This window comes from Oncorhynchus nerka, linkage group LG19 (genome assembly GCF_034236695.1).
Source record: "Oncorhynchus nerka isolate Pitt River linkage group LG19, Oner_Uvic_2.0, whole genome shotgun sequence".
In the NCBI taxonomy this organism is placed as follows: domain Eukaryota; kingdom Metazoa; phylum Chordata; class Actinopteri; order Salmoniformes; family Salmonidae; genus Oncorhynchus; species Oncorhynchus nerka.
In genome coordinates, this window is record NC_088414.1 from 12,531,734 (window position 1) to 12,559,090 (window position 27,357).

At 43.6% G+C, this 27,357-nt stretch overlaps 1 protein-coding gene across 1 annotated transcript in view; it reads right to left on the reverse strand.

Annotated features, from left to right (window-relative positions):
* LOC115101069 (disabled homolog 2-interacting protein) overlaps positions 1–25,922 on the reverse strand; it is a 231,327-nt gene extending 205,405 nt beyond the window's left edge. The window contains exon 1 of the mRNA XM_029620248.2: positions 25,758–25,922. The gene's annotated coding sequence lies outside the window, so the exon portion shown is untranslated. The remainder of the gene's footprint in view (positions 1–25,757) is intronic.
* Between the last annotated feature and the right edge of the window lie 1,435 nt (positions 25,923–27,357).

Genomic DNA, 27,357 nt, shown 5'->3' on the forward strand with positions numbered 1-27,357 from the left:
GTCAGATAGGAGTGGGACAGGGAGGGTCACCTCTCTCCAACCGCTGTTCTTAACCCCTGGAGCTATATCTTTCTTCCCTGCCTTCCGTAACGCTCATCTGACCATCGTCTCTTAGTCAATATGACTGCCAGTAGAGAAGAGGAGGGGAGAGGGGGGGCGTGAGGTGGAGAGATGAGAAAAAAGTGAGAGAGACAGACCGTCAGATAGAATGAAGGAGAAATAGAGGGTGAAAGAAGATGAGTTTGTTTGTGTCTGCTCTTGAGCAAATATTTACATCAAAAGGAAAGCACGGCATTTGAGTGGATTAGAGGAATGCTTGTGAGTAGATCAAAGCCAGTTTGATCTCTCTTGCTCTCTCTGACACACACACACACACACACACACACACACACACACACACACACACACACACACACACACACACACACACACACACACACACACAGACACACAGACACTTAGTGTTGGTAGCTTGGTGGTTAAGAGTGTCGGCCAGTAACTGTAAAAGTCACTGGTTCAAATCCTTGAGCAGACTAGGTGAAAAGTCTGTTGATGTGCCCTTGAGTAAAGCAATTAACCCTAGTTGCTCTGGGTAAAAGTGTCTGCTAACTGACTAAACTGTAATACACACACACTAATTACAAAGGGAAATTAAGTGAAGCAGCAGTCCAAGAGATGAGGTTTAGGAGAGAGGAGATGATGGAGTTGATCACTCCAATCGACAGACTCCCACAGCACAGGTGGAGGTGTCACAAAACCTCGGAGTCCACACTTGATATCTCTATTCCTCGTTCTGTCTTCCTGTCAATCCTTCCTCGCAAAACTGAGGGGTCAACCCAAGTGTCATGCATCAGGCTGTCTTTCTCTTACCCATATTTCTCCCTCTATCTGTCTCTTTCTTTCTTCCCTCTCATCATCCTCTCCCTCTCTCCCCCAGGGGGTATGTTTAGTTTAGTTAGGGAGGCCCTCTCTCTCTCCCCCCCAGGGGGTATGTTTAGTTTAGTTAGGGAGGCCCTCTCTCTCTCTCTCTCTCTCCCCCAGGGGGTATGTTTAGTTTAGTTAGGGAGGCCCTCTCTCTCTCTCCCCCAGGGGGTATGTTTAGTTTAGTTAGGGAGACCTTCTCTCTCTCCCCCAGGGGGTATGTTTAGTTAGGGAGACCTTCTCTCTCTCCCGCAGGGGGTATGTTTAGTTTAGTTAGGGAGACCTTCTCTCTCTCCCCCAGGGGGTATGTTTAGTTAGGGAGACCTTCTCTCTCTCCCCCAGGGGGTATGTTTAGTTTAGTTAGGGAGACCTTCTCTCTCTCCCGCAGGGGGTATGTTTAGTTTAGTTAGGGAGACCTTCTCTCTCTCCCCCAGGGGGTATGTTTAGTTAGGGAGGCCTTCTCTCTCTCTCTCTCCCCCAGGGGGTATGTTTAGTTAGGGAGGCCTTCTCTCTCTCTCTCTCCCCCAGGGGGTATGTTTAGTTTAGCTAGGGAGGCCCTCTCTCCCCCAGGGGGTATGTTTAGTTTAGCTAGGGAGACCTTCTCTCTCTCCCCCAGGGGGTATGTTTAGTTTAGCTAGGGAGGCCCTCTCTCTCTCTCTCTCTCCCCCAGGGGGTATGTTTAGTTTAGCTAGGGTGGCCCTCTCTCTCTGACTCCCACAGACCTCTGTATCATAACTGATCCTGTGGTTTTCTAAACATCCCCCCCAACTTGGAATGGACAGCACAGACATGTGACTGCGTTGCATAACTTGCCGAACTCCATACGCACACCAATACTCATACAAGGAGTAGCGGAATACCCAATGCTGTTTGTCGTTCGGCATAGCAGTCTGAGTTTTAGTGTGTACTTGCAAAGTTGCCCACATCTTACTAAAACTATACTTCACACAAAAAATAATATTCCCTTTCTTTGCCATTAGGTGGCTTTCCTAGTGGAGGCATGCTGAGCACATCTCTTCTGCGATGCCAAGCACACATGTTGAGTCTGACTGTGTGTAGGTGTGAGAGCCTCTGTGTGTGCGTGTGTGTGTGTGTGTGTGTGTGTGTGTGTGTGTGTGTGTGTGTGTGTGTGTGTGTGTGTGTGTGTGTGATGACAGAGGCCTTTTCACCTCCATCATAACAACGTTAGTGGTCCGTGTGCTGCTGGGATCAGGGAGCAGGGTCATGGGATGAGTAAATGAAGTGTTCCTGTTAAGGCACAGGCGAGTAATGGGACTAGAGCCTCAAGCTGCCTGTCTCACACTGCTCCCATTCACTGGAAATATAACATGAGCTCGTAACCGACGGTTATGGATGAAGGCCGTCTTGAAAACCGAATAATCGGCATAAGCAATAAAAAAATAAAAAAATTGTACACACACGCAAACGCACACAAGCGCACACACAACTGAATATACGGTAGCAAATGATGCACACAGCGTGATGCTTTGATATACTGAAAGGGCCCTTCACTGAGTCGTGACTCATCAACAGTCAGTCAAGTGGCCAGTGTGTGTGCGTGCGTGTGCGCGTGAGTGCGTAGTTATAATTAGCACTACTCAGAGACCTTTTGGCTGCTGAAAAGGAGTCGTGAGGGAGTTAGTGAGGGACAAGCGGTGGTGGCACAGAGCCAAGGCCAGTAAATAGGGAGAGACGGAGAAAGAGAGAAAATGAAGGAGGGTTGTGGTAAGATCGGGCCTTTTGACAAACTCATGCAAAAACATCTTCTGCCTGGATAGACTGTACACCGGGGACTCAACCAGCTAGTTGGTGTCAAAAGCTCTCTCTCTCTCTCTCTCTCTCTCTCTCTCTATCTACATGCCCTCAATCTCTTTCCCTCCCAGCATCAGTCATTCTTCTCTTGAGAGGACAACAGTAAACCAAGGCTTATAGAACAGAGGACAAGAGGGATAGGGTTGCTCTCTCTCTCTCTCTCTCTCTCTCTCTCTCTCTCTCTCTCTCTCTCTCTCTCTCTCTCTCTCTACATGCCCTCAATCTCTTTCCCTCCCAGCATCAGTCATTCTTCTCTTGAGAGGACAACAGTAAACCAAGGCTTATAGAACAGAGGACAAGAGGGATATGGTTGCTCTCTCTCTCTCTCTCTCTCTCTCTCTCTCTCTCTCTCTATCTATCAACAGTATTTCTTATTAATTAAACATGCTACGCCTATCCCATACATACTTAAACGTGCTTTACATAACAAGTTCCCTGAGATGCAACTTAGATACAAGTCCCCGGTGGGAGTTCGGGTGGGATGTAATATTGCAGAGAGTAAGGTACCCTTGCAAACTCCTATATGAGGAGATACAGCTCTTTGACAAGTCACTTTTGAACAGCTGTCATGTAGCCTGGCCTGCGATAGATCTGAATGAACTGAGAGACGAGGAACAGAGAGCACGTCTTTAAAAGGACAATACACAGAGAGAGAGAGAGAGAGAGAGAGAGAGAGAGAGAGAGAGAGAGAGAGAGAGAGAGAAGAATGCGTCGCCTGAAAGCCCGATCGAGGGCTTGACCTTGAGAACAATTTCAATCTGAGTCCCGGACGTGTGTATGCGCACGCAGCGAGAGAGGTGATCAGAGATGGAACCTTCTAGCTCTCAGCATCAGTCTTGAAACAAGACACATCTGTAATGACGTTCCCTCAACGTTCCCCCAGACTTCACCGGACCATCTGAACGCCTACACAGACACCTCCTACACCCACTCCTCTCCCATACTCGACTGGACAAGGGTCCAAGTGAATTTACACCTACTGTAATATATTTACACCTACTGTAATATGAATATCATATCAAACCATGAACCGTGTAATGACACACAGTACAATACCGTGAAATGTACTGTATTATAATGTCCCAAAAAAGTAAAAGCTACTGCAATGGGAATGCATGAATGAACAGACGAGTGAAATTCATTGTATTTTACTGTACATTTAAAGGGATTGTTGCAAGCAGGTTGCCTGCAAGGTAAAGTGTTTACACATTAAGACATATCAATGAATAGTTGGCGTTTCACATCACTTGCACTTCTAGAGACTTCCAACCTGGGCAAAAACTACAGGACAAAACAGAGCAGAAAGACATGGCAAAATGCTCATCCATTTAAGGTTAAGACGCTACTCCAATGTATCCCCTATTCACTTCACATTTCACAGGGCTCTGTAACCACATATGAGTTTAATCGGTACAGCATTGTCACTCACGGTTGCAAGCAAATATAGCCTCTTATAAAGGCATTCCTTAAAATATGTTAACGAGCCAGAAACAACCATTTGTGCACCCACTTGTGGTCAAAAGTGTTTTTGTGCTCCGAAGATATAGCACAGTACTCTATTCTGTGGTGTGGAATGACAGTACCATTCGAAATACAGCAATTTTCCCACAACGCACCATAATTTACCGTATGCAGTAACACGTTTCAGATTTTTTTTTTTTTTACTGTTCATTATACCTAAAATGACCATAGAAACGACAGTTTACCGTTACAATGTAGGAATTCACTTAGCTACCTCTCCAGAGTGCCCTGGGGGTGTGAGGGAGGCAGGGACAGACCCTGTACTGTGTACTATGCCCTTCAGGTAAAACCAGACTGTGAGGAGAACCTATATAGTGCCCTCCAGGTAGAACCAGGCTCCTTGGGCCATGTGCATCGACAACTCTTATTACAGAGCCCAGCAACAGCAGATGAAATCGGTCACACAGAATTAAATTCACAATGTCATTATGGGACAGAGGGTTAGGTAGAGTTGTTCCCATACTGCTGCTACTGTACCTCTCCAGTCTTCTCAGATGGCAGTGAAACACAGTGAACAAAGACTGAGGACAGGAAGTGAGTTATTGGCTTGGACAATAGCCAGGTGTTGGGTCAAGTTGGCCCAAAATGTCGGAAGGGGGAGAGGTGAGGTAGGTTAGCACTGGTATTCTCCCTACCTCCCTCATGTGAAAGCCAAACAGTCTAAAACCACGGACAGCAAACTCAACTCATTATAGCAATTCTACAACTGCGTAGAACAGAGGAGTTTTTGTGACACTGCTGGACAGAAAGAAAGAGAGAGAGCGAGGGATAGAGATGGGGGGAGAGAGAGAGAGGGTGGGGGGGGGAGGCAGATACAGAGGGAGAGAGGCCTTTTCCATCCATAATGAAAGAAAATAACAACAACAGGGGAAAGAAAAGAAAAGCCTGAAAGGGGGAAGAGAGCAGAGGAGAGGAGAGCAGAGAGGGAGAAGAGGGGTGTGGGGAGAATTGAAAGGAGATGAGAGGGACTGCTGGGTTTCACTAATGAAGGCTGCCTGATTGAAACCAACCACTCGAGAGGTTCACACACAAAATACCTCTGGCCACTGCCTGCCCTGAAATAAACAATTACACAAACACACACATGCTTGAGCACGTATACACACATGCGCTCACACTTGCATAGTTAGACTGTAATGGGCTCGCAAACAAAGTCCATAAACACACACGCACACATGTGCACCCACAAACACTCAACCAGGTACCTGTCTTCGAGTACGTGTAAATGAAACTGTCAAACTCAAGAGTATCTCTGACCATCCAGCCCCATAGAATGTACAGGCATCTGCACAACCTTATCATGTTCTCTCAGTGGATATGTCAAGTGTGTGTCCACTTAGTCCTCTGGCCATAGTATACTGTAATATCTCTTACTCACTGAGTCCTGTCAGGTCGCCTGACCTGATGAATAATTGACCTGATGGTGGTGTCTGAATAAATCTGCCCTCATGATCTAACAACCTGTTCAACTCTCAGGTTTGATATTTAATATGGAGATAATTATCGACTTCCTCAACACACCCTGCCCAGTGCCCACTGAGCCACCTGAGACATAAAGGTATATAATATAAAGAGCAAACTGTAGTCCCTGGCCATCTTGCGATGTAACATGTGTCATCCTGTTTCACATGCAGGTCCAGTGGCCTATCTTCAGGCCATAGGGTTAGATCCTTCTGGACCTATACCTCTGACCTCCAAGTTAATGGTTTAGTCCAGAGTACTTAGTCCAGAGTACTTAGCTAATTGGTTATGCCCACAAACGACGGTTAATGGCCAGTGCTCGTGTTTGCCAGTTAACTGGCACAGTAATGGTCAATGGCTCGCTGATAACCGTCGGACTGAACCACTGGGATCTGCTCGGTAAGTTAACGGACTGACAATTGGGCTTTTGTGCGTGTGTGTGTGTGTGTGTGTGTGTGTGTGTGTGTGTGTGTGAGAGCGAGAGCGAAAGAGAGGGAGAGAGAGAGAAAGAGAGGGAGGCTAAGCATTTACAACTCCAGAGAGTAGCTAGCGATGAAGAGGGACATCGCCTGAAGATCTCAAAGCCACTAACAAGCTTTCTGCTTAACGTGCAGACAAGGCAATTAAAGGAGATAGTGAGTTTTAAGGAGATAGTGAGTTATACAAGAATTAAGATTGATTCATGTTCAGACCTTATCACCATCAACGCCTTCCACAGATTTGGCTATATGAGACACATACACTGAGTGTACAAAACATTAGGAACACTTTCCCAATATTGAGTCGCACCTCCGTTTGCCCTCAGAACAGCCTCAATTCGTCGGGGCATGGACTCTACAAGGTGTCGAAAGCGGTCCACAGGGTTGCTGGCCCATGTTGACTCCAATGCTTCCCACAGTCGTGTCAAGTTGGCTGGTAGTGGATCTTTACTGTGAATAGCTCATTCCATCTCATCCCACAGATGTTCAATTGGATTGAGATCTGGTGACTGGCCAGTCCACTGCATCATGTTCGTGGAACCAGTCCTGGACAATCCTAGCCTTGTGGTATGGGGCATTATCCTGCTGAAAAGCATTCATTCACAGATCGATACACTGCTGCCATGAAGAGATGCACCTGGTTGGCAATGATGTTCAGATATCCTGCGGCATTCAAACGTTGCTCCACTTTTATCAAGGGACCCAATGAAAACACACCCCACACCATCACACCACCAGCCTGCAATGTTGACACTACGGCATGATGGATGCATGTACTCAGGTGGTTTTCTCCATACCCGAGTTCTCCTATCAGTATGAAACAGCAGAAACTGGGATTCATCAGACCAGGCAATGATTTTCCAGATCTCCACTGTCCAGTGTTTTTCATTCCTTAGACAACTGCAACTGCAGTTTCTTGTTTCTTCTCGAAAGAAGTGGTACTCTGTAAGGTCGCCGGCTGCCTTACCCCATTCGTGTCAAGGTACAACGAGTTGCGCATTCTGTTATGTGTCTTTGGCCACCAACATTGTCCTGGACTGTCAGTTGACTAACTCTAGCCCGTCTGTTGCGCTGCACAATTCCTTGTCTCCTTTGTCGTCTTTCATAAATTACCCGTTTTCGACCACTGACCTGCCGTTGGGTGGATGTCCTTTGGGTCGTGGACCATTCTTGATATACACGGGAAACTGTGTGCTTAGACCTAGAGAAACCAGACACACAGGCAGTGGTGGTCGGTGCCATTTAAGATGGGGGGAGCATGACCTTATTTCTATCACAGCATATTGGATGACACTCATTCATATTCCATTCACCTAGCTAGTAACATCGATAGGTTTAGACGACTACATAATACACACATTTTCCCTGTACCCATCATGAGGTTGCTACAACCTAGCATATGAATGAAACCTATGTTTAAAACATAGGTAGCACAGGCCGAGAGAAACTTTGAGCAATCAAGGTGACAGACAGTGACACATTCAATACCACTTTGCACAATCTTGCCTGTTCTAGCTGATCTAGGGTGTACTCATTAGTCCAACAGTTGCAAACAAGAGTTTCTATTGGACAAATTCAGGTATGTCAGGTAAGCACTTCACTACACTCGCAATAACATCTGCTAACCATGTGTATGTGACCAATACAATTTGATTTGATGATTTTTATTTGTTTATCCCCGTTTCAAGAAAAGTTAAAAAAAAAAAACAGAATCGGCCTAAAGAATACACGCCTGATCACACGTAAACACAGTTCACTTTCATAGCAGCCACATATAATCAGCATGATCACTTTGCTTGTTCATTCCTTCTGGCTTTAACACGTTCTCCTCCTGTCACCTTTTCCCTTTGCTTCAGTACACAACATATCAACTGTCTGTGACCAGGCCAAAAAGAAAATCCTAGCCAAACCTTCATATCATAACCGCTAACCACTACACATAGCCTACATCGTTGTCACCATATTAGCTAATGTCAGTCAACATACAGTACCTACGAGAACTAACACGTTAGTAAACCCACTGCAATCATGCGTACAGTTAGAAAACAGTTTAGCAGTTACACCGCCGGGCCTCAGTGGCAATAAATTAATAAAACCAGAAGATTACCGTGACTTGGAAAAGTTTCAAAAGTAAGTGAAAGTGAGAAAAAAAATACAACGAAATATAGCTAGTGCTCTCAATTCAATTCAATTCAATTCAAGGGGCTTTATTGGCATGGGAAACATGTGTTAACAAGCAAGTGAGGTAGATAATATACAAAAGTGAAATAAACAATACAAAATTAACAGTAAACATTATACATACAGAAGTTTCAAAACAATAAAGACATTAAAAATGTCATATTATATATATATATAAAAAAAAAAATAAAAAAAAATAAATATATATATATATATATATATATATACAGTGTTGTAACAATGTACAAATGGTTAAAGTACACAATGGAAAATAAATAAGCATAAATATGGATTGTATTTACAATGGTGTTTGTTCTTCACTGATTGCCTTTTTCTCGTGGCAACAGGTCACAAATCTCTCTCTCTCTTGCTTTTCCTTCATTTTTGAACAAATTAATTTGTTCAGAACTGTTCAACAAATATCTTTCTCCCTCTTTGAGTAAAGTACTCACCACAAATTTTCACTGCAGTGTTAGCCAGCTGTAGCTTATGCTTTCAGTACTAGATTAATTTTCTGATCATTTTGATTGGGTGGACAACATCTCAGTTCATGCTGCAAGAGCTCTGATAGGTTGACATAGTGACATACCCAAGCATTTTAGGAGACACCTGAAACCCCACCTCTTTAAGGAATACCTCCGGATACTGTCATAATTACTCTTTAAGGAATACCTAGGATAGGATAAAGTAATCCTTGTAAGTCTATAGAACTGTTCCACTGGGTAATAACCATGAGACTCCTAGGTTTTGTATTAAAGTCAACATACCCAGAGGAGGACGGAAGCAAGCTGTCCTCCGGCTACACCATGGTGCTACCCTACAGAATGCTGTTGAGGCTACTGTAGACCTTCATTGTAAAACTGTGTTTTAATCAATTATTTGGTGGCATGTGAATATGTTAAGCATAGTTTTATCTAAAAAGGATGACTTTTAATGTTCCACAATTTGTATTTATATTCAATTCACTTAGGAGGATGGTCCTCCCCTTCCTGTTCTGAGGAGACTGTACTGTATGCAGGGTTGGCAGAGTGGCTGATTCTGAGCTGTCCACACAGCCAGTGGTCTTCCTTGTGGGCCTGAGCTCCTGTTTAATCTCTAACCTACACTGTTCTGGTCTGGTGGGCCACTCTGATTCAAAGACCGACATGGAAACACGATACATGCCTACAACCTGTGCAGCTAGCGCAAGATCCAGCTACAACAGGGTCATACATCTACCACAGCCACAACGGAGTCCTTCAGCTACCAAAGGGGTAACATAGAGTCCAACTACCGCAGGGCTATCGCAGACCCCAACTGCTGATTGTACAGAGAGAGATTCAAAGCCATTAAAGAACGAAAGCCCCAATCAGCAAACACTACCCACCAACCAGGACAACTCAGAATTGGGCCTCCCACACTCCCAACACAAGACAACATATTTTTGTTATCATTATATGTTCGACTATGAGAAAAGGAAACAAACCTTGGCCGACCTGCTAATCTAAAAGGCACACGTCATTCTGTGAGCGAGAGAGAGAGATGAAAGAGAGATGATTATGCAACACTGAGCAGCACCGCAGTGCACCCAGTGACATACCCAAGCATGTAATACAGTGCACCCAGTGACATACCCAAGCATGTAATACAGTGCACCCAGTGACATACCCAAGCATGTAATACAGTGCACCCAGTGACATACCCAAGCATGTAATACAGTGCACCCAGTGACATACCCAAGCATGTAATACAGTGCACCCAGTGACATACCCAAGCATGTAATACAGTGCACCCAGTGACATACCCAAGCATGTAATACAGTGCACCCAGTGACATACCCAAGCATGTAATACAGTGCACCCAGTGACATACCCAAGCATGTAATACAGTGCACCCAGTGACATACCCAAGCATGTAATACAGTGCACCTCTTTTCCATGAAGAGTGCATACCTAAAAAGGGCTATAGGACAGTATAGAAAGATCAACTATATGTCCAACCATGTCTTTCCTTGTGTTTGTATTCAATTATATTCAGAGCAACTCCTGTCTCTATTGGGTTCTAATGAAAAACCCTATAGTGGCAGTCCCACCGTCAGTCAGATACAATAGCTATCTTAGACACAGACAGACAGACGGACGCTATCTTAGACGGACAGACAGACAGACAGACGACAGACACGACAGACAGACAGACAGACAGACAGACAGACAGACAGACAGACAGACAGACAGACAGACAGACAGACAGACACACACACACACACACACACACACACACACACACACACACACACACACACACACACACACACACACACACACACACACACACACACACACACACACACACAGGGTTTCCACAACTCACAGTTTGTGTCACAGTGTGTGTCTCTTTATTTATTAAGGATACCCATTAGCTGCTGCCAAGGCAGCTGCACTCTTCTTGGGGTCCAGCAACATTAAGGCAGTAATATACAATAAAGGAATACTACATTACATGTCATAACACTTTTCACAACACATTAAGTGTGTACCCTTAGGCCACTACTCTACTACCACGTATCTACAATACGTGTATGCTTGTGTCTGTGCCTGTTTGTGTGTGTGTCTTCAAAGTCCACGCTGTTCCGTAAGGTTTATTTTTGTCTGTTCCCAAAAAAATCTGATGTGGAGAGTTTCATGTAGCCATGGCTCTATGTAGTGTGCGACTCCCATAGTCTGTTTTTGACTTGGGGATTGTGAAGAGACCTCTGGTGGCATGTCTTGTGGGGTATACATGGATGTCTGAGCTGTGTGCTAGTAGTTCAAACAGACACATCGGTGCATTCAGCATGTCAACACTTCTTACCAGAACAAGTAGTGATGAAGTCAATCTCTCCTCTACTTTTGAGCCATGAGAAATTGACATGCATATTATTAATTTAAGGGCCAGCCGTGCTGCCCTGTTCTGAGCCAATTGTAATTTTCCTATGTCCTTCTTTGTGGGACCTGACCACACGACTGAACAGTAGTCCAGGTGTGACAAAATGAGGGTCTGTAGGACCTGCCTTGTTGATAGTGTTGTTAAGAAGGCAGAGCAGCACTTTATTATGGACAGACTTCTCCCCATCTTAGCTACTGTTGCATTTAACATGTTTTGACCACGACCGTTTACAATCCAGGACTTGATTAATTTCCACGTGATCCATTTCAAGATTTACTTGAGACTACGGGTTTAGTGAATGATTTATCTCAAATACAATGCTTTAAGATTTTTTGAAATATTTCGGACTAACTTATTTCATGCCACCCATTCTGAAACTGACTGCAGGTCTTTGTTAAGTGTTGCAGTGATTTCACTCGCTGTAGTAGCTGACGTGTGTCGTGTTGAGACATCCGCATACATAGACACTCTGGCTTTACTCAATGCTTGTCATTAGTAAAGATTGAAAAAAGGAAGGGGCCTAGAGACAGCTTCCCTGAGGAATTCCTGATTCTATCTGGATTGTGTTGGAGAGGCGTGCATTAAAGAACACCCTCTGTGTTATGTTAGAGAAGTAACTCCATATCCACAATATGGCAGGGTGTGTAAAGCCATAACACGTACAGTACCTGTCAAAAGTTTGGACACAGCTACTCATTCAAGTTTTTTCTTTAAAAAAAAGAAAGATTTTCTACATTGTAGAATAATAGCGAAGACATCAAAACTATGAAATAACACATATGGAATCATGTAGTAACCAAAAAAGTGTTAACTTTGAATGGATTATGATAGAGACATGAAGTTTGGACCATTGAATTTCTTAGAGGATTATCTTTACAATTAACATAGTATTTTACCCATTGGTCAAATATGTGTTTTTAATTGGAGACTTTATATACATAATTACGTGCTTCTTTGTGCTGTGAGAGACTTTCTTTGTATGCAACGCACTTAATCCTAATTGCTCCTGTAAATTAGTCTGGATAAGAGTGTCTGCTAAATGACTAAAATGTAAAATGTGTGTGAGAGAGGCTGGTGCAGTACACATACACACACACACACGCACACACGCACACACGCACACACGCACACACGCACACACACACACACACACACACACACACACACACACACACACACACACACACACACACACACACACACACACACACACACACACACACACACACACACACGCGGGGTGATGGGAAGAGTGTCCTCATTAGGAGTTCAGTAAACTACCAGTTTGTGTATGTGTGTGTGTGTGTGTGTGTGTATGCGTGTGTAAGTTGCATAGTTTCATCCATTGTGATGCTAAATACACAATTAACACTCCCCTGTGACCTTTTCTCCCTAGCCAGACCTTCTGTAAGCTCTAGTCTGGTCTCCCCTCTGCTCTGTCACTGCACACTGTATGACGCAGCCTAGTTTCAGTCACAATATACACTACAGTCGAGCCTAGGGTTGGCGTCAATAAACCCTGTGACAAGATCAACCAATACAGCAGGGAAGTGTCCTGTGTGGCTCAGTTGATAGAGCATGTCGCTTGCAACACCAAGGTTGTGGGTTTGAGTCCCAAGGGTGACGTAAATGTAAGCCCTCACTGAGTCGCTCTGTGTAAGAGCGCCTAATATGAGTAAAGTTCGGTGGTTTTTATTTCCATTTCACTTCCTACTCAAGTCAGTTTGCAAGTGTTGAGTGGACATACTGATATGATAGAGAAAATATTGTGAGTGTGAATATATTTTTCCAATAGACCTATATATCATTTCTACAGCTTAATTGTGGTGCTCCGTGACATCAGCGATAACTTTCCTTGAACATTTTCTGCTTTAATGAGTGCAGTTTCCTGAAGTACAAAGGCATTTGCTCATGATGTATTTATGACACGTCAACATGTCTGCACACATTCCATACGGTATTGCCCTACTTCCTCACGTGGGAGTGTAGTGCTCTGTCTTTCACACATGCTCACACTTGCATAAACACACACGCAAGCACACACATGCAAGCACACGCACTCACGCACACGCACAGACAGGCACACACACACACACACATTCACGCACACACAGTTTCCTCTGTTAGGCAGAGCTGTCTGTGCTGGTGTAAGGACAATTTGTTCTGTGCAGGAAACAGAAAAGAGGGGGAAAATGTGTTTCACTCCAAGGTTCCCCCTCCTCTCACCCTATCCCCTTACAACCCCCCGCCCATCCCCCAACATCCCTGACACCTGGACATTCCAAATGTTGCCAAGGAAACCAACCTAAGTTCCAATGCTTGTGCTTGTTAGTTACAATGTCCCATTGTCATTATGGCCACTCTTATACACTGTCATTTCAGACATTACTGACTGCACTGGTCAGTGTTTCAGTGTTCAAATCCCAGAGCGGATGAGGTAAAAATCTGTCGTTCTGCCCCGAACAAGGCAGTTAACGCACTGTTCCTGGGCCGTCACTGTAAACAAAAATTTGTTCTTAACTGACTTGCCTAGTTAAATAAAGGTTAGATAAAAAAATCTGAGGATACCGGGCAGTGTGTGTGTATTCCTGTGTACTCCTAAGAATACACACACGACCATAGTGTGTCTAGACTGCCCTGTCGAAAATAACAACTCCCCTTCTGTGTGTACGACTCTAAATCTCCTGCCCTTAATAGCCACACGCAAACACACACACACACACACACACACACACACACACACACACACACACACACACACACACACACACACACACACACACACACACACACACACACACACACACACACACACACACACACACACACACTGCCGTGTGAGAGACAGGGTCGTAAAAAACAACCCCTATTTCAGTCACACACAAAAACACAGCCCTGTGTGGGAGGCAGGGTTGTAAATAAAACGACCCCTATTTCAAACACTCACAAGTGCACACAGCCCTGTTTGAGAATCAGGGTGGTAAAAACAGCCCATATTTCCTGCACATGGCCTTCGCCCCCTAACCTCTCTTTTACAGAGACTATCTACAGCCACACAACTAGTTCTGCTTGACAACAGGGACAGTTAGTCCTGCCAACAGCTCTCTTCCTAACAGCTCTTTTCCCCCCTGTGTCTGTGTGTTTGTGTCTATGTGTGTGTCAGACTATTAGAAACTAGTGGGCCATGTTCGCAAAGCTATGAAAGGAGAATTCACCCGGTTAGTTTACGGTTAGTTTCAGGAAGTCCTCTCTTCCCTGTGACTAATGACCTATGATTCACTACAATACCGGTACAGGATCTGGTTCAATCTTTTCACCACTACAGTTTGTCATAAGCCCCCCTAAGGTGAAACAAGGACAGAGAGTACACACTGAAAAATAATATTCGGGAAAGGGTGATGGTTATTTTCTCTTTTAGCGATAACTAAAATGGAAGGGAGCGAATATTTTGGAGTGTGGTTTGCACACAGCTATTTTGTGCAACCGCGAGTGAGTGTCATTCCAGTTTATGTAATGTTTCGTCTTGTGCCTTACATATTATACAGATATATATATAATATATATATATATGATATTTATGCATCTGTGACTTTCCCACTCATCATTATTCAGGATTATCTGTAATCATGGTAGCATCCACATTAATGTAGAAGAGTTTAGAAACATATTCTAATCTTAATTACAATAAAAGTGACAAAAAAAAATGACAATACATTATGTACAATTCATTTCTATTGGGCACAAAGTAATCTGAAACACAACCAAAACATCAAGAAATTTGCAGAGTCACAAGCTTGATATGTAGTCGTTGCGTATGAATATGGGACCAACCACTTAACTTTTTAATACTTGAATACACATATAAGTGAATTTGTCCCAATACTTTTACTCCCCTAAAATGAGGGGACTATGTACAAAAAGTGCTGCTATTTCTAAACAGTTCATCCGATTGGGATGAAAATAACTTAAATACCTCAAATTAAAGCTGACAGTCTTTAAGTGGTTGACTAAATCACTCAGTGGTTCTCAATTCTCTCCTCAGCTCCCCCCAGCTGTTCCAGAGGTAATTCACTTGATTCAACTTGTCAATTAACACAATAATAACACCTCCGGAATTTTAACAATATAAAATGGCTGACCTGAATAAAAAAACATGTGGTTCTTCAAAAGGATCTACATATCTTTATGGAACCATTCTCCATAAAGATTCTATAAAGAACCATAAAAAAAGGTTCTATATAGCTCCAAAAAGGGTTGTAACCATAGCGGAACCCTTTTTTTGGTGCTATATAGAACCTGTTTTCATGTTCTTCCTAGAACCGTAGGAAAGGGTTCTTTATAGCACTGGACAGGTTCCACTTAGAACCTTATGAGCATGGTTCTTTATTGAACCTTTAACAATTGTTCTACAGCGCATTCGGAAAGTATTCAGACCCCTTCACTTTTTCCACATTTTGATACGTTACAGCTTTATTTTAAAATTGATTAAATCATCCCCCCCCTCAATCTACACACAATACCCCATAATGACATTAGGATTTTTTTTCAAATGATTAAAAAATAAAAATTCTTATTTACATAAGCATTCAGACCCTTTGCTATGAGACTTGAACTTGAGCTCCATTGCATCCTGTTTCCATTGATCATCCTTGAGATGTTTCTACAACTTGATTGGAGTCCACCTGTGGTAAATTCAATTGAGTTGACATGATTTAGAATGGCACACACCTGTCTATGTCGGGTCCCACAGTTGACAGTGCATGCCAGAGCAAAAACCAAGCTCTGAGGTCAATGGAATTGTCCGTGGAGCTCCGAGACAGGATTGTGTTGAGGCAGAGATCTGAGAAGGGGACCTACAAATGTCTGCAGCATTGAAGGTCTACAAGAATACAGTGGCCTCCATCATTCTTAAATGGAAGAAGTTTGGAACCAACAAGACTCTTCCTAGAGCTGGCCACCCAGCCAAACTGAGCAATCGGGGTGAGAAGGGCCAAGAGGTGACCAAGAAACTGATGGTCACTCTGACAGAGCTCCAGAGATGGGAGATCCTTCTGGGAGATCCTTCCAGAAGGACAACTATCTCTGCAGAACTGCACCAATCAGACCTTTATGGTAGAGTGGCCAGACGTAAGTCACTCTTTAGTAAAAGGCACATGACAGCCCATTTGGAGGTTCCCAAAAGGCACCTAAAGGACTCGCAGAACATGAAAAACGTGATTCTCTGGTCTGATGAAGCCAAGATTGAACTCTTTGACCTGAATGCAAAGCATCACGTCTGGAGGAAACCTTGTACCATCTCTATGAGGATGCATGGTGGTGGCAGCATCATGCTGTGGGGGTGTATTTTAGTGGCAGGGACTGGGAGACTAGTCATGATCGAGGGAAAGGTGAATGGAGCAAAGTGCATGCAGATCCTTGTTGAAAACCTGCTCGGGACCTCAGACTGGGGTGAAGGTTCACCTTCCAAGAGGACAACGACCCTAAGCACAAAGCCAAGACAACTCAAGTCTCTGAATGTCCTTGAGTGGCCCAGCCAGAGCTCGGACTTGAACCCGATCGAAAATCTCTGGAGAGATCTGAAAATGGCTGTGCAGCGATAGTCCCCATCCAACCGGAACACACCAATACCCCCTGTGTATGGCCTCGTTATTGTTATGTAATTTTTAAATATATTTTTTTCTTCCATAGTTTATTTTGTAAATATTTTCTTAACTCTATTTCTTGAACTGCATTGTTGGTTAAGGGCTTGTAAGTAAGCACTTCACGGTGAGGTCTACACCTGTTGTATTCGGCGCATGTGACAAAAACAATTTGATTTGATTTTGAAACCTGACAGAGCTTGAGAGGATCTGAAGAGAAGAATGGGAGAAACTCCCCAAATACAGGTTTGCCAAGCTTGTAGCATCATACCCAAGAACACCCAAGGTTGTAATCACTGCCAAAGGTGCTTTAACAAAGCGCAGAGTAAAAGGTCTGAATACTTATGTAAATGCAATATTTCGTTATTATAATTTTTATACGTTTGCAAAAATGTCTAAAAACCTGTTTTTGCTTTGTCATTATGGGGTATTGTGGGTAGAAAAAAAACGATTCAATCCATTTCAGAATAAGTCTGTAACGTAACATCTGGAAAAAGCGAAGGGGTCTGGTCTGGTTACAAGCAAAATAACCCCTATCTGGTCTGGATACAAGCCAAACAACCCCTATCTGGTCCAATTGAGATTTTCTGTATGTATTAAATGTGTTTGTGTAAATCTAAAACTGTGTGTGTGTCTGATATTGTTTGACGTCTGTCTGTCTCTTTGTCTGTGTGTCTCCATTGGCCTTTTCCTGTTTTTCCACCTAGGAACTCAGTCCAGAACAATCTAAGATTGGCACTGGCACAGAAGAAGGGTGTGTGTGTGAGAGAGAGCCACAGTGAGGCAAGGTCAAAGAGCCAAACAAATGTCAAACACAGCATGATGCATCTGGCACAACAACACCGGTGCATTCCTTACCATCCACACACACGCACAAACACACGCACCTGCATGCATGCGCACATGCACACCACTCACACACACAAACACACACACACACACACACACACACACACACACACACACACACACACACACACACACACACACACACACACACACACACACACACACACACACACACACACACACACACACACACACACACACACACACACACACACACACTGTCAAGGCCCAGCAAACCTAGACACCCAGCTTCTACTGTTTCAAACCCACACACAACTACAGCACTTGCTTTGCCTGAAACCTGAAGACTGTGGTAGCACCCCACACCATAACACTTACAGACATAGGATCTTAATCTGAGCCAGTTTGCGACAGCAAGAAAATAATCCTGCAGCAACAGGAAATTTGAATTATTATGTGTTTTTTAATTAATGGACATTTTTGTAGGGGTTGATATATTACTAATATGTGAAGATCAAGTCTAAAATTCGTAAGTGGAAATTACAAATTTTAGAAGCCTTTTTAAACCTCAAATACACTACACATTTTAACATTGCAGGAAAGTTCTCCTGCAACAGGGTGATCAAATTAAGATCCTACATCTGTAAACACAATCAATAAAAAACTAACATTTTCCCTAGAGGCAGCATGCACACTACTAGACCAATACACTAGACCAATACACACACTAAACCAATATACACTCACAAGACCAGACATACAGTAGCCATAACATATGCCACTTCACACAGCTCAGGAGTTCATGACCTTAGAGTTAAAAAAAGAAAGACAATGAGTCTGTTGATACAGTGTTCATTAAGGCTGCTTCTTTCAAATGGGGCAGAAGGGTATGCAATAGCTCATTTATTATTTTATTGAGGAGCGCAGACAATCAAACTTCTTGTGTAAACACACATACGCACACTCGCAAAACACGCACTCAGTCACAATCTTAGAACCCGACACACAAACATTGCATAATGCACCCTTTCACACACACACAGATACACAAACAAATGCCATGCGCACACACACAAATACATACTCTTCTCTATAGCAGACACCATACATCGCACAGACAGGAATACCAGGAAGAAGAAATGTGGGGGTGTATGTTTCATGATTAACTACTCAAGGTGTGACTGTGATAACATACATAAACAAAAGTCCTTTTGTTCACCCGACCAAGAATACCTCACAATCAAATGCCGACCGTATTACCACCCAGGAGATGTATCTTTGGTTATAGTCACAGCCGTGTATATTCACCCTCAAGCCAACACGATGATGGCCCTCAATGAACTACACTGAACTTTATGCAAACTGGAAACCACATATCCTGAGGCAGCATTTATTGTAGCTGGGGATTTTAGCAAAGCAAAACATTGGATCACAGATACTCGACTTTTCAAAATGCCTACAAGGCTCTCCCCTGCCCTCCCTACGGCAAATCTGATCACAAATCCATTTTGCTCACCCCTTCCTATAGGCGGAAACTCAAACAGGAAGTGCCCATGCTAAGGTATTTTCAACACTAGTCTGACCAATCGGAATCCATGCTTCAAGATGGTTTTGATCACGCAGACTGGGATATGTTCCGGGTAGATATGTTTCTGGCTAGAGCTCACATTGCCTTCCTTGTTGTTTTCCTTACAAATAATGACTTTGGACATGCATTCCTATCAAAGTAAATGTCTTATTTTCTGTATATCATGTTGTCATTTCTACTGTAGCATACGTATGTATGTATGTATGTATGTATGTATGTATGTATGTATGTATGTATGTATGTATGTATGTATGTATGTATGTATGTATGTATGTATGTATGTATGTATGTATGTATGTATGGAGCATAAAGTATTTACAGTTTTATTCACATGTTTTAAAGTACTGGTGACAAATAATGCATTCCGATTATTGCATTGATTGTAATGGACATCTATGATGTGTGTAAAATACTTTTTTGAAGGTTGTACTGATTATAATGAGCTAATGCTAAGCTATTTGCCAGCTATGTGTGACGCCATGTTAATTGACATTATACAACGCATTCTGGGTGTCAGGTAAATAAATGTCTGACCAAAGATGTTATAATGAGGTGAAGGGTAAACTTCTGGAAGTGAATGATTGTACATGACAGAACCCCCTTCAACATGCATACTGCAAGCAGACCAAACTCCTCTTGTCTCCTCTTATTATCTTTGGTTGACGCGAAAAAACATACATGGCGGCGTGCACAAACTACCCATCGTCGGATTACTTTAGACTTCTAGAAAGTGTTTTACCCAATTATTTTAATCAATGGAGAACAAACCCGTGATGTGATGATTTATAAATAGTAATTGCTATTAGCTAATTCATATTGTGACAGCCGAGAATTTTCTAAATATGACCACATGTTACATCAATCTTTCCTCAGTTAATGCTAGGACTAATGTAGCCCACATTTTCCGGTTTGGATGATTGTGTTATGCTGTCCCTACTTATGTGAATGTCTGAAAGCTGCGTCCAAAAATAAACTGGTCACATTCAGGATATAACTTTGTAAGGACTGTGTTTGTGCAAAATGTTTCTGTGAAAAAACTGTGTGGCTAGCTTAAAAATGCTGACTGTTGCGTCAATCGAAACAGGACGTTCTAAATGAGCATTCTAATCAAACCGGTTTGAGTGTATGCTGCAGGGACTGCTGTAGAATTATCATACACGTTTTAAAAAATCTACCCAAACCAGAAACCGTGGATATGATGGCAGCATTTGCGCAAAACCCAAAATGAACCACCGCATTTAACCACGGCAAGGTGACTGGGAATATGGCCGTAACAAACAGTGTAGTTATTCCCTCCGTAAGTACAGAGACAAAGTGGAGAGACAAAGTGGAGTCATAATTCAAACGGCTCAGACAGGATGCGTATGGGAGGGTCTACAGACAACCACTGTTCATTGACTATAGCTCAGCATTCAACACCACAGTACCCTCCAAGCTCATCATTAAGCTTTGGGCCCTGGGTCTGAACCCCACCCTGTGCAACTGCGTCCTGGACTTCCTGACGGGCCTCCCCAGGTGGTGAAGGTAGGAAACAACACCTCCACTTCACTGATCCTCAACACAGGGGCCCCACAAGGGTGCATGCTCAGCTCCCTCCTGTACTACCTGTTCACCCATGACTGCGTAGCCAGCACGCCTCCAACTCAATCATCAAGTTTGCAGATGACACAACAGTAGTAGGCCTGATTACCAACATTGACGAGAACCTACAGGGAGGAGGTGAGGGCCCTGGGAGAGTGGTGCCAGGAAAATAACCTCTCCCTCAACAAAACCAAGGAGCTGATCTTGGACTTCAGGAAACAGCAGATGGAGCTCACAACTATCAAGATCGACGGTATTGCAGTGGAGAAGGTGGAAAGCTTCAAGTTCCTCAGCATACACATCACTGACAAACTGAAATGGTCCACCCACACAGACAGTGTGGTGAAGAAGGAGCAATAGCGCCTCTTCAAACTCGATTAATACATTTGCCTTGGCCCCTAAAACCCTCACAAACCTTTACAGATGCACAATTGAGAGCATCCTGTTGGGCTGTATTACTGCGTGATACGGCAACTGCACTGCCCGCAACCACAGGGCCCTCCAGAGGGTGGCATCACCAGGGGCAAACTACCTGCCCTCCAGGAAACCTACAACACAGGAAAGCCATCCAGAAGGCAAGGTCAGTACAGGTGCATCAAAGCTGGAACCAAGATACTGAAAAACAACTTCTATCTCAAGGCCATCAGACCGTTAAATAGCCATCACTAGCCGGCTTCCACCCGGTTGCACAACCCTTTACCTTAGAGAATGCTGCCCTATATACATAGACTTGGAATCACTGGCCACTTTAATAATGGAACACTAGTCACTTTCTTAATGTTTACATACTGCTTTATTAATCTCATATGTATTTACTGTATTCTATTCTACTGTATTTTAGTCAATGCCACTCCGACATTGCTCGATCTAATATTAATATTTTTCTTAAATCTTTTACTTTTAGATTTGTGTTTATTGTTGTGAATTGTTAGATACTACTGCACTGTTGGAGCTAGGAACACAAGCATTTCGTTACACCCACAATAACATCTGCTACAAATTTGATTTGATTTTGACATACAGTATATCACTCTCCTCTCTCTTTCTGTTCCACGGTGGTTTACGACCAGCAGCAATTACACCTTTTGTTGAGGGGGCCAGGTCAAAGGGCAGAGTGGGAGAGGGAGGGCCCCCATTCACACAGCCCAAATGGAAGCCTGTCTATAAAACTCTGAGCTTTTAATGTCCACCCAACACACAAAAAATAATGGTTCTAAATAATGCCAGACAGGGGTTCTTTGGCTTGTAACTATAGCGGCACCCTTTTTGGTGCTATATATAGAACCCTCTTTTGAAGGTTCTACGAGGAACCTGTACAGTGCTATAAAGAACCCTTTCCTACGGCTCTATATAGCACCAAACACAGGTTCCGCTATGGTTGCAACCCTTTTTTATGGTTCTTTATAGAACCTTTATGCAGAATGGTTCAAATAAAGAACCTTTCCCAATCTGAAACACTCTTGGTAGATCCTTTTGAGAAACCATACAGATTGTTTTATTCAGGTCAGCCATATTGTATTCTCAAAATTGTTATTATTGTGTTAATTGACAAGTTGAATCAGGTGAGCTACCCGAGGAGAGCGCCACTGACTGGTTTAGTCAACCATTTTCAATTGACACAAGACCATAAATGAGTCTTTCACAAGACACCATTCCTGGCCATGGTCATATATAATAGGTAACAGCGTAACACCACACATTAAATAAACTGGATTGACGCTCTCATTCAAGGTTAAACAAACAGGGCTGTCTGCAACCCCCCCCCCCCCCATATTAAAATGAGCCACCTTCCCTACATTTTAATTATCACTAAAAGAGCAAAGAACCCTTTTCTGAACTGTAAAGAACCATTAAAGGGCTCAGAGGGTTCTTTGAGTCATTATGGTTCCACATAGAATCGTCACCCTTCCCAAAGAACCCTTGAGGAAACCATATTTTTGAGTGTGAACAGCCATAGGTTGTGACTTTTCACTGGACATCAGCACAAATGTGTGTACCTTCATAACCAACACTATTATAATCAACATTCTAACCACACCCCCACAATAGCTTTCTATATCCTTACGGATCCTCTAGGGAAAAGTTAACATGTTTGTCTCATGGATAATAAACTCTATCCATATTTAAATAGAAATCGAATCTGTCATTTCTCATGCGTCATCACACAATGTCCTGAACAAGTACGTTGAAGACAAAACGTGGAGCAAGAGTGAACTGCAAGAGACACATCGTTTCACAATGGCGCAGCTGGCTGCAGCACACCTGACATGTCTCTACACATACACGCCAAGTCACAGACCACGCAATCAACACAGCAATGAAGTCTGGGAAAGGAAGGAGGAAGTCAAAAAAGGCCTCTTGATTCACTACTCTACATACTGTAAGATCTATGTATGTCATCTACAATAAAACACCCGACGTGTAAATCCATTACATGATGTCGATAATGTTGACCAATGGTAAGTCGTAATGGTCTACTGGCATGGAGGTAAGACAGACCATAAAACAAGGGTTACCAGACAAGTTCAAACACCAGATTGTAGATTCAACTATCCTCCGGCAACAGGTAGTTCATCTGACATTCCTTAGGAACCTATCAAGAGGGGGATGAGGGAGCGAGAGAAGAGGGGGACGAATGGAAAGTGGAATGAAAGGGAAGGAAGAGATAGGAGAGCTATGTGGCTACATCCCATCTCCTTAGACAAACACTGAAGCAGATTATCAGACTACTCAACCAACCGTACTTTATCTGTCGCTTTCGCTATGTAACAAAAGCAAAGACAGACAGGTTGCTGAGAGTAGTGTGCCACATCTGTGACAGCGATGAGCAGTCTTTACTCATATTTTCTTTGACTGTTTCGATTTTAAAGAGCAAAAGTGATTATTGAGATCCTTTAAATGCACTTCAAGTAAAGCTTGACTGGCTTTGATGTGGCACCTGGGTAAACAGCAGCTAATAGAAATCTGTGTGGAAGTTGTGGAAGTTAAGACGATTTGAGTCCAATTCCTCTGCTGTTGCTCCGTCCAGGTTGCAGCCATGCTGAGTATTTCTCCAGAGGATAGAGTGTATCAGCCCATGTCTCCCCAGTCTCTGTGTTCCGTAGCGTTCAGTTCCACCTCACTAAGAGTAACGCCGGATCAGATGTTCCGCGACGGTCCCATTCACTTCACTGATTCCCATCGCCTCGGGAACGCTGTTCTGTAATTCCATAATTCCCGCTCGGTGGTCCTGGTAACCCCTCTTCTCCGGCTGGCTGGCCGCTCCAAGGCAACTTCCTTCCCTTCCCTTCCGGGCTTCTCCCCTCTCAGCTGCCTGCCTGCCGGCCCAGCCCTCACTATTAATAGGACAACAATAACAACCATCCGCCCGGCCCTGGCCAGCGCTGACCCTGAGACGGGGGTCGAGGAGAACATACGGTATCACAACAATAACTGGAGTACACTAGACAAGGACCCAAATGGACAGAATATATCACCATGACAACTAGACTAGGGCGGCTAAAATCCATGCCGCGTGATACAGTATAAAGGCTTGATAAGTCCTCAAACGGTATACAACACATGATATAAAGCCTTGAATTACTTTTGATGTAAATAGGCTACTTATGCTAAATCTCAAAAGCTGTGAAAGTCACAAGTGTGCGTGCATTTGCTGTGAATGACATGCTAAACACCAACATGATATTCATGTCAATCAGAAATACTGTCATTACGGAGATTTTTGGGTCGAGGTGTTGTAACATACAGTATTAACAGTTGTAAAGAGAGACATGATGATGAGCTAAGTGCCGACAATAAGTTAGCGCTGCATGCTAAAATGAGTTGGTCGTTTACTTGTCACACGAGCAGAATACCACAGGTGTAAACCGCACAGCGAAGTGCTTTACTTAAAGGCTCTTCCTCAACAGTGCCGTGTTCAATATCGAAGGTGCGAAATAGAAAAAAACAACTTTCAACACTTGGTCAGACCAAAAATAAAAGCGAGCAGGAAATATAACACACATCCGTACCACATCAACGTGCAGGGATACGGTGGTAGTTGAGGCAGATATGTACATGTAGTCAAGGCTAAAGTGACTAGGCAGCAAGATAAAAAATAATGAAATAGTAACGGTAGCGTGCATGATTATATGAGTTATCTACAGTAGTCAAGGAAACAGCCTCTGGTTGTAGGCAGGCAGTAGACAGTAATCCTGCAGACTTGATACATGTGGGAATGAGACTGCTAAAGTAGTTAACTACCACCCTCTCCTCTCTTCCCTCCTGACTGCACTGTGTTGTGACTCCAGATTCTCAACTGGGAGCCGTCTTGAACCACGCAGAGCTACCCAGAAACACACACCAGAGAGAGAGAGAGCAACGCTAATTAGAGAACTGGAGGTATCCAGAACAACACACCAGCGAGAGAGAGAGAGCGACATTAATTAGAGAACTGGAGACTCGAGAAAGCCTGGGGAAACACAGCATACTAGATGTTTTGAAGTGTTTCACTGCTCCTGTTTTGTCCGACCAAGAGAGCAGAGTTGTTAAACACATGTAACGGACCCTTTGTGTCTTTCAGTCTTTTTCTCCCTCAGTTTTTTTCACTCTGTCTGTTCTTACAGAGGGGCCAGTCTGTTCATTCAGTGAGGGCTCTCTGTCTTCTGCTTTACTCAGAGGAGTGTAGCTCTGTTCTCTCTGGCACTTCCCTCCACACCTCCCTCTCTTCCCCCGCTCCACAAAGCCAGCATTCCCACAGAAACCCCCTCAAAACTCTGGATTGAAATACTACTCCCGTTTTACCTCCTGTCTCCTCCTGTCTCCTTCCCTCTCACCCCGAGAAACAGCAGCAGTAAATGGCAAAAGTTGCGAGGCTCTTACCTCAGACGAGCTCCCACTCCAGCCAGGAAAACACAGGGAATGTCATCCTCAACGCTCCGCACGGAAAAGCAAGAGCAACAAGTAGTAACAAGGAACGATTTCCCCCTCCCTTCTCCCCCTCTCTTTCTATCTCTCTGCCTCTGCTTCACTCCACTCCACTCACTCAGCTGCAGTGGTCTGAGGGAGTGTGTGAGAGTGTGTGTGCTCTCTCCCTCTGCCTGTCTCTCTCGCTCTCTCTCGCTCTCGCTCTCTCTCTCTCTCGCTCTCGCTCTCTCTCTCTCTCTCTCTCTCTCACTCTCTCTCTCTCTCTCTCTCTCACACACACACACACTTTTCTTTCCCTACCTCATGCCCTCTTGCTTGCTTTCCCATTTTCAAGCCTTGGAACTAAGGGACGGTTCAAAATGTAGTCCAAAATAGGGGATTGTTGTCAAACTTTGTGTTTTGTTTTGAGCACAGACGAGGGTAGTGCATTTATTCTCTGCTTTACATTCACTCATTTGAAAGGTTTTAATATGTAATGTCTTCCACGCAAGCAAATGTCCTCATCCGATTGGGGGGGGTTGTATCATTTGATTTACACAACATGCCTACCACTTTGAAGATGCAAAATATTTTTTATTGTGAAACAAACAACAAATAGAGCCCCCTTTTGCAGCAATTACAGCTGCAAGTCTCTTGGGGTATGTCTCTATAAGCTTGGCACATCTAGTCACTGGGATTTTTGCCCATTCTTCAAGGCAAAACTGCTCCAGCTCCTTCAAGTAGGGCCATTGTCCTGCTGAAAGGTGAAACTCGGTCCAGGTCTCAAGTCTCTGGAAGACTGAAACAGGTTTCCCTCAAGCATTACCCTGTATTTAGCGCCATCCATCATTCCTTCAATTCTGACCAGTTTCCCAGTCTCTGCCGATGAAAAACATCCCCACAGCATGATGCTGCCACCACCATGCATCACTGTGGGGATGATGTTCTCGGGGTGATGAAAGGTGCTGAGTTCGCGCCAGACATAGCATTTTTCTTGATGGCTAAAAAGCTCAATTTTACTCTCATCTGACCAGAGTACCTTCTTCCATATGTTTGTGGAGTCTCCCACATGCCTTTTGGCAAATACCAAAGTGTTTGCTTATTTTTTTCTTTAAGCAGCAATGGCTTTTTTTCTGCCCACTCTTCCGTAAAGCCCAGCTCTGTGGAGTGTACGGCTTAAAGTGGTCCTATGGACAGATTCTCCAATCTCCGCTGTGGAGCTTTGCAGCTCCTTTAGGGTTATCTTTGGTCTCTTTGTTGCCTCTCTGATTAATGCCCTCCTTGCCTGGTCCATGAGTTTTGGTGGGCGGCCCTCTCTTGGCAGGTTTGTTGTGGTGCCATATTCTTTCAATTTTTTAATAATGAATTTAATGGTGCTCTGTGGGATGTTCAAAGTTTCTGATATTTTCTTATAACCCAACCCTGATCTGTACTTCTCCACAACTTTATCCTTGACCTGTTTGGAGAACTCCTTGATCTTCATCTTATTTAGGGGCTTCATAGCAAAGGGGGTGGAATACATATGCACGCACCACTTTTCCATTGACCATTTTTAGTTATTTTTTTAGAAACAACT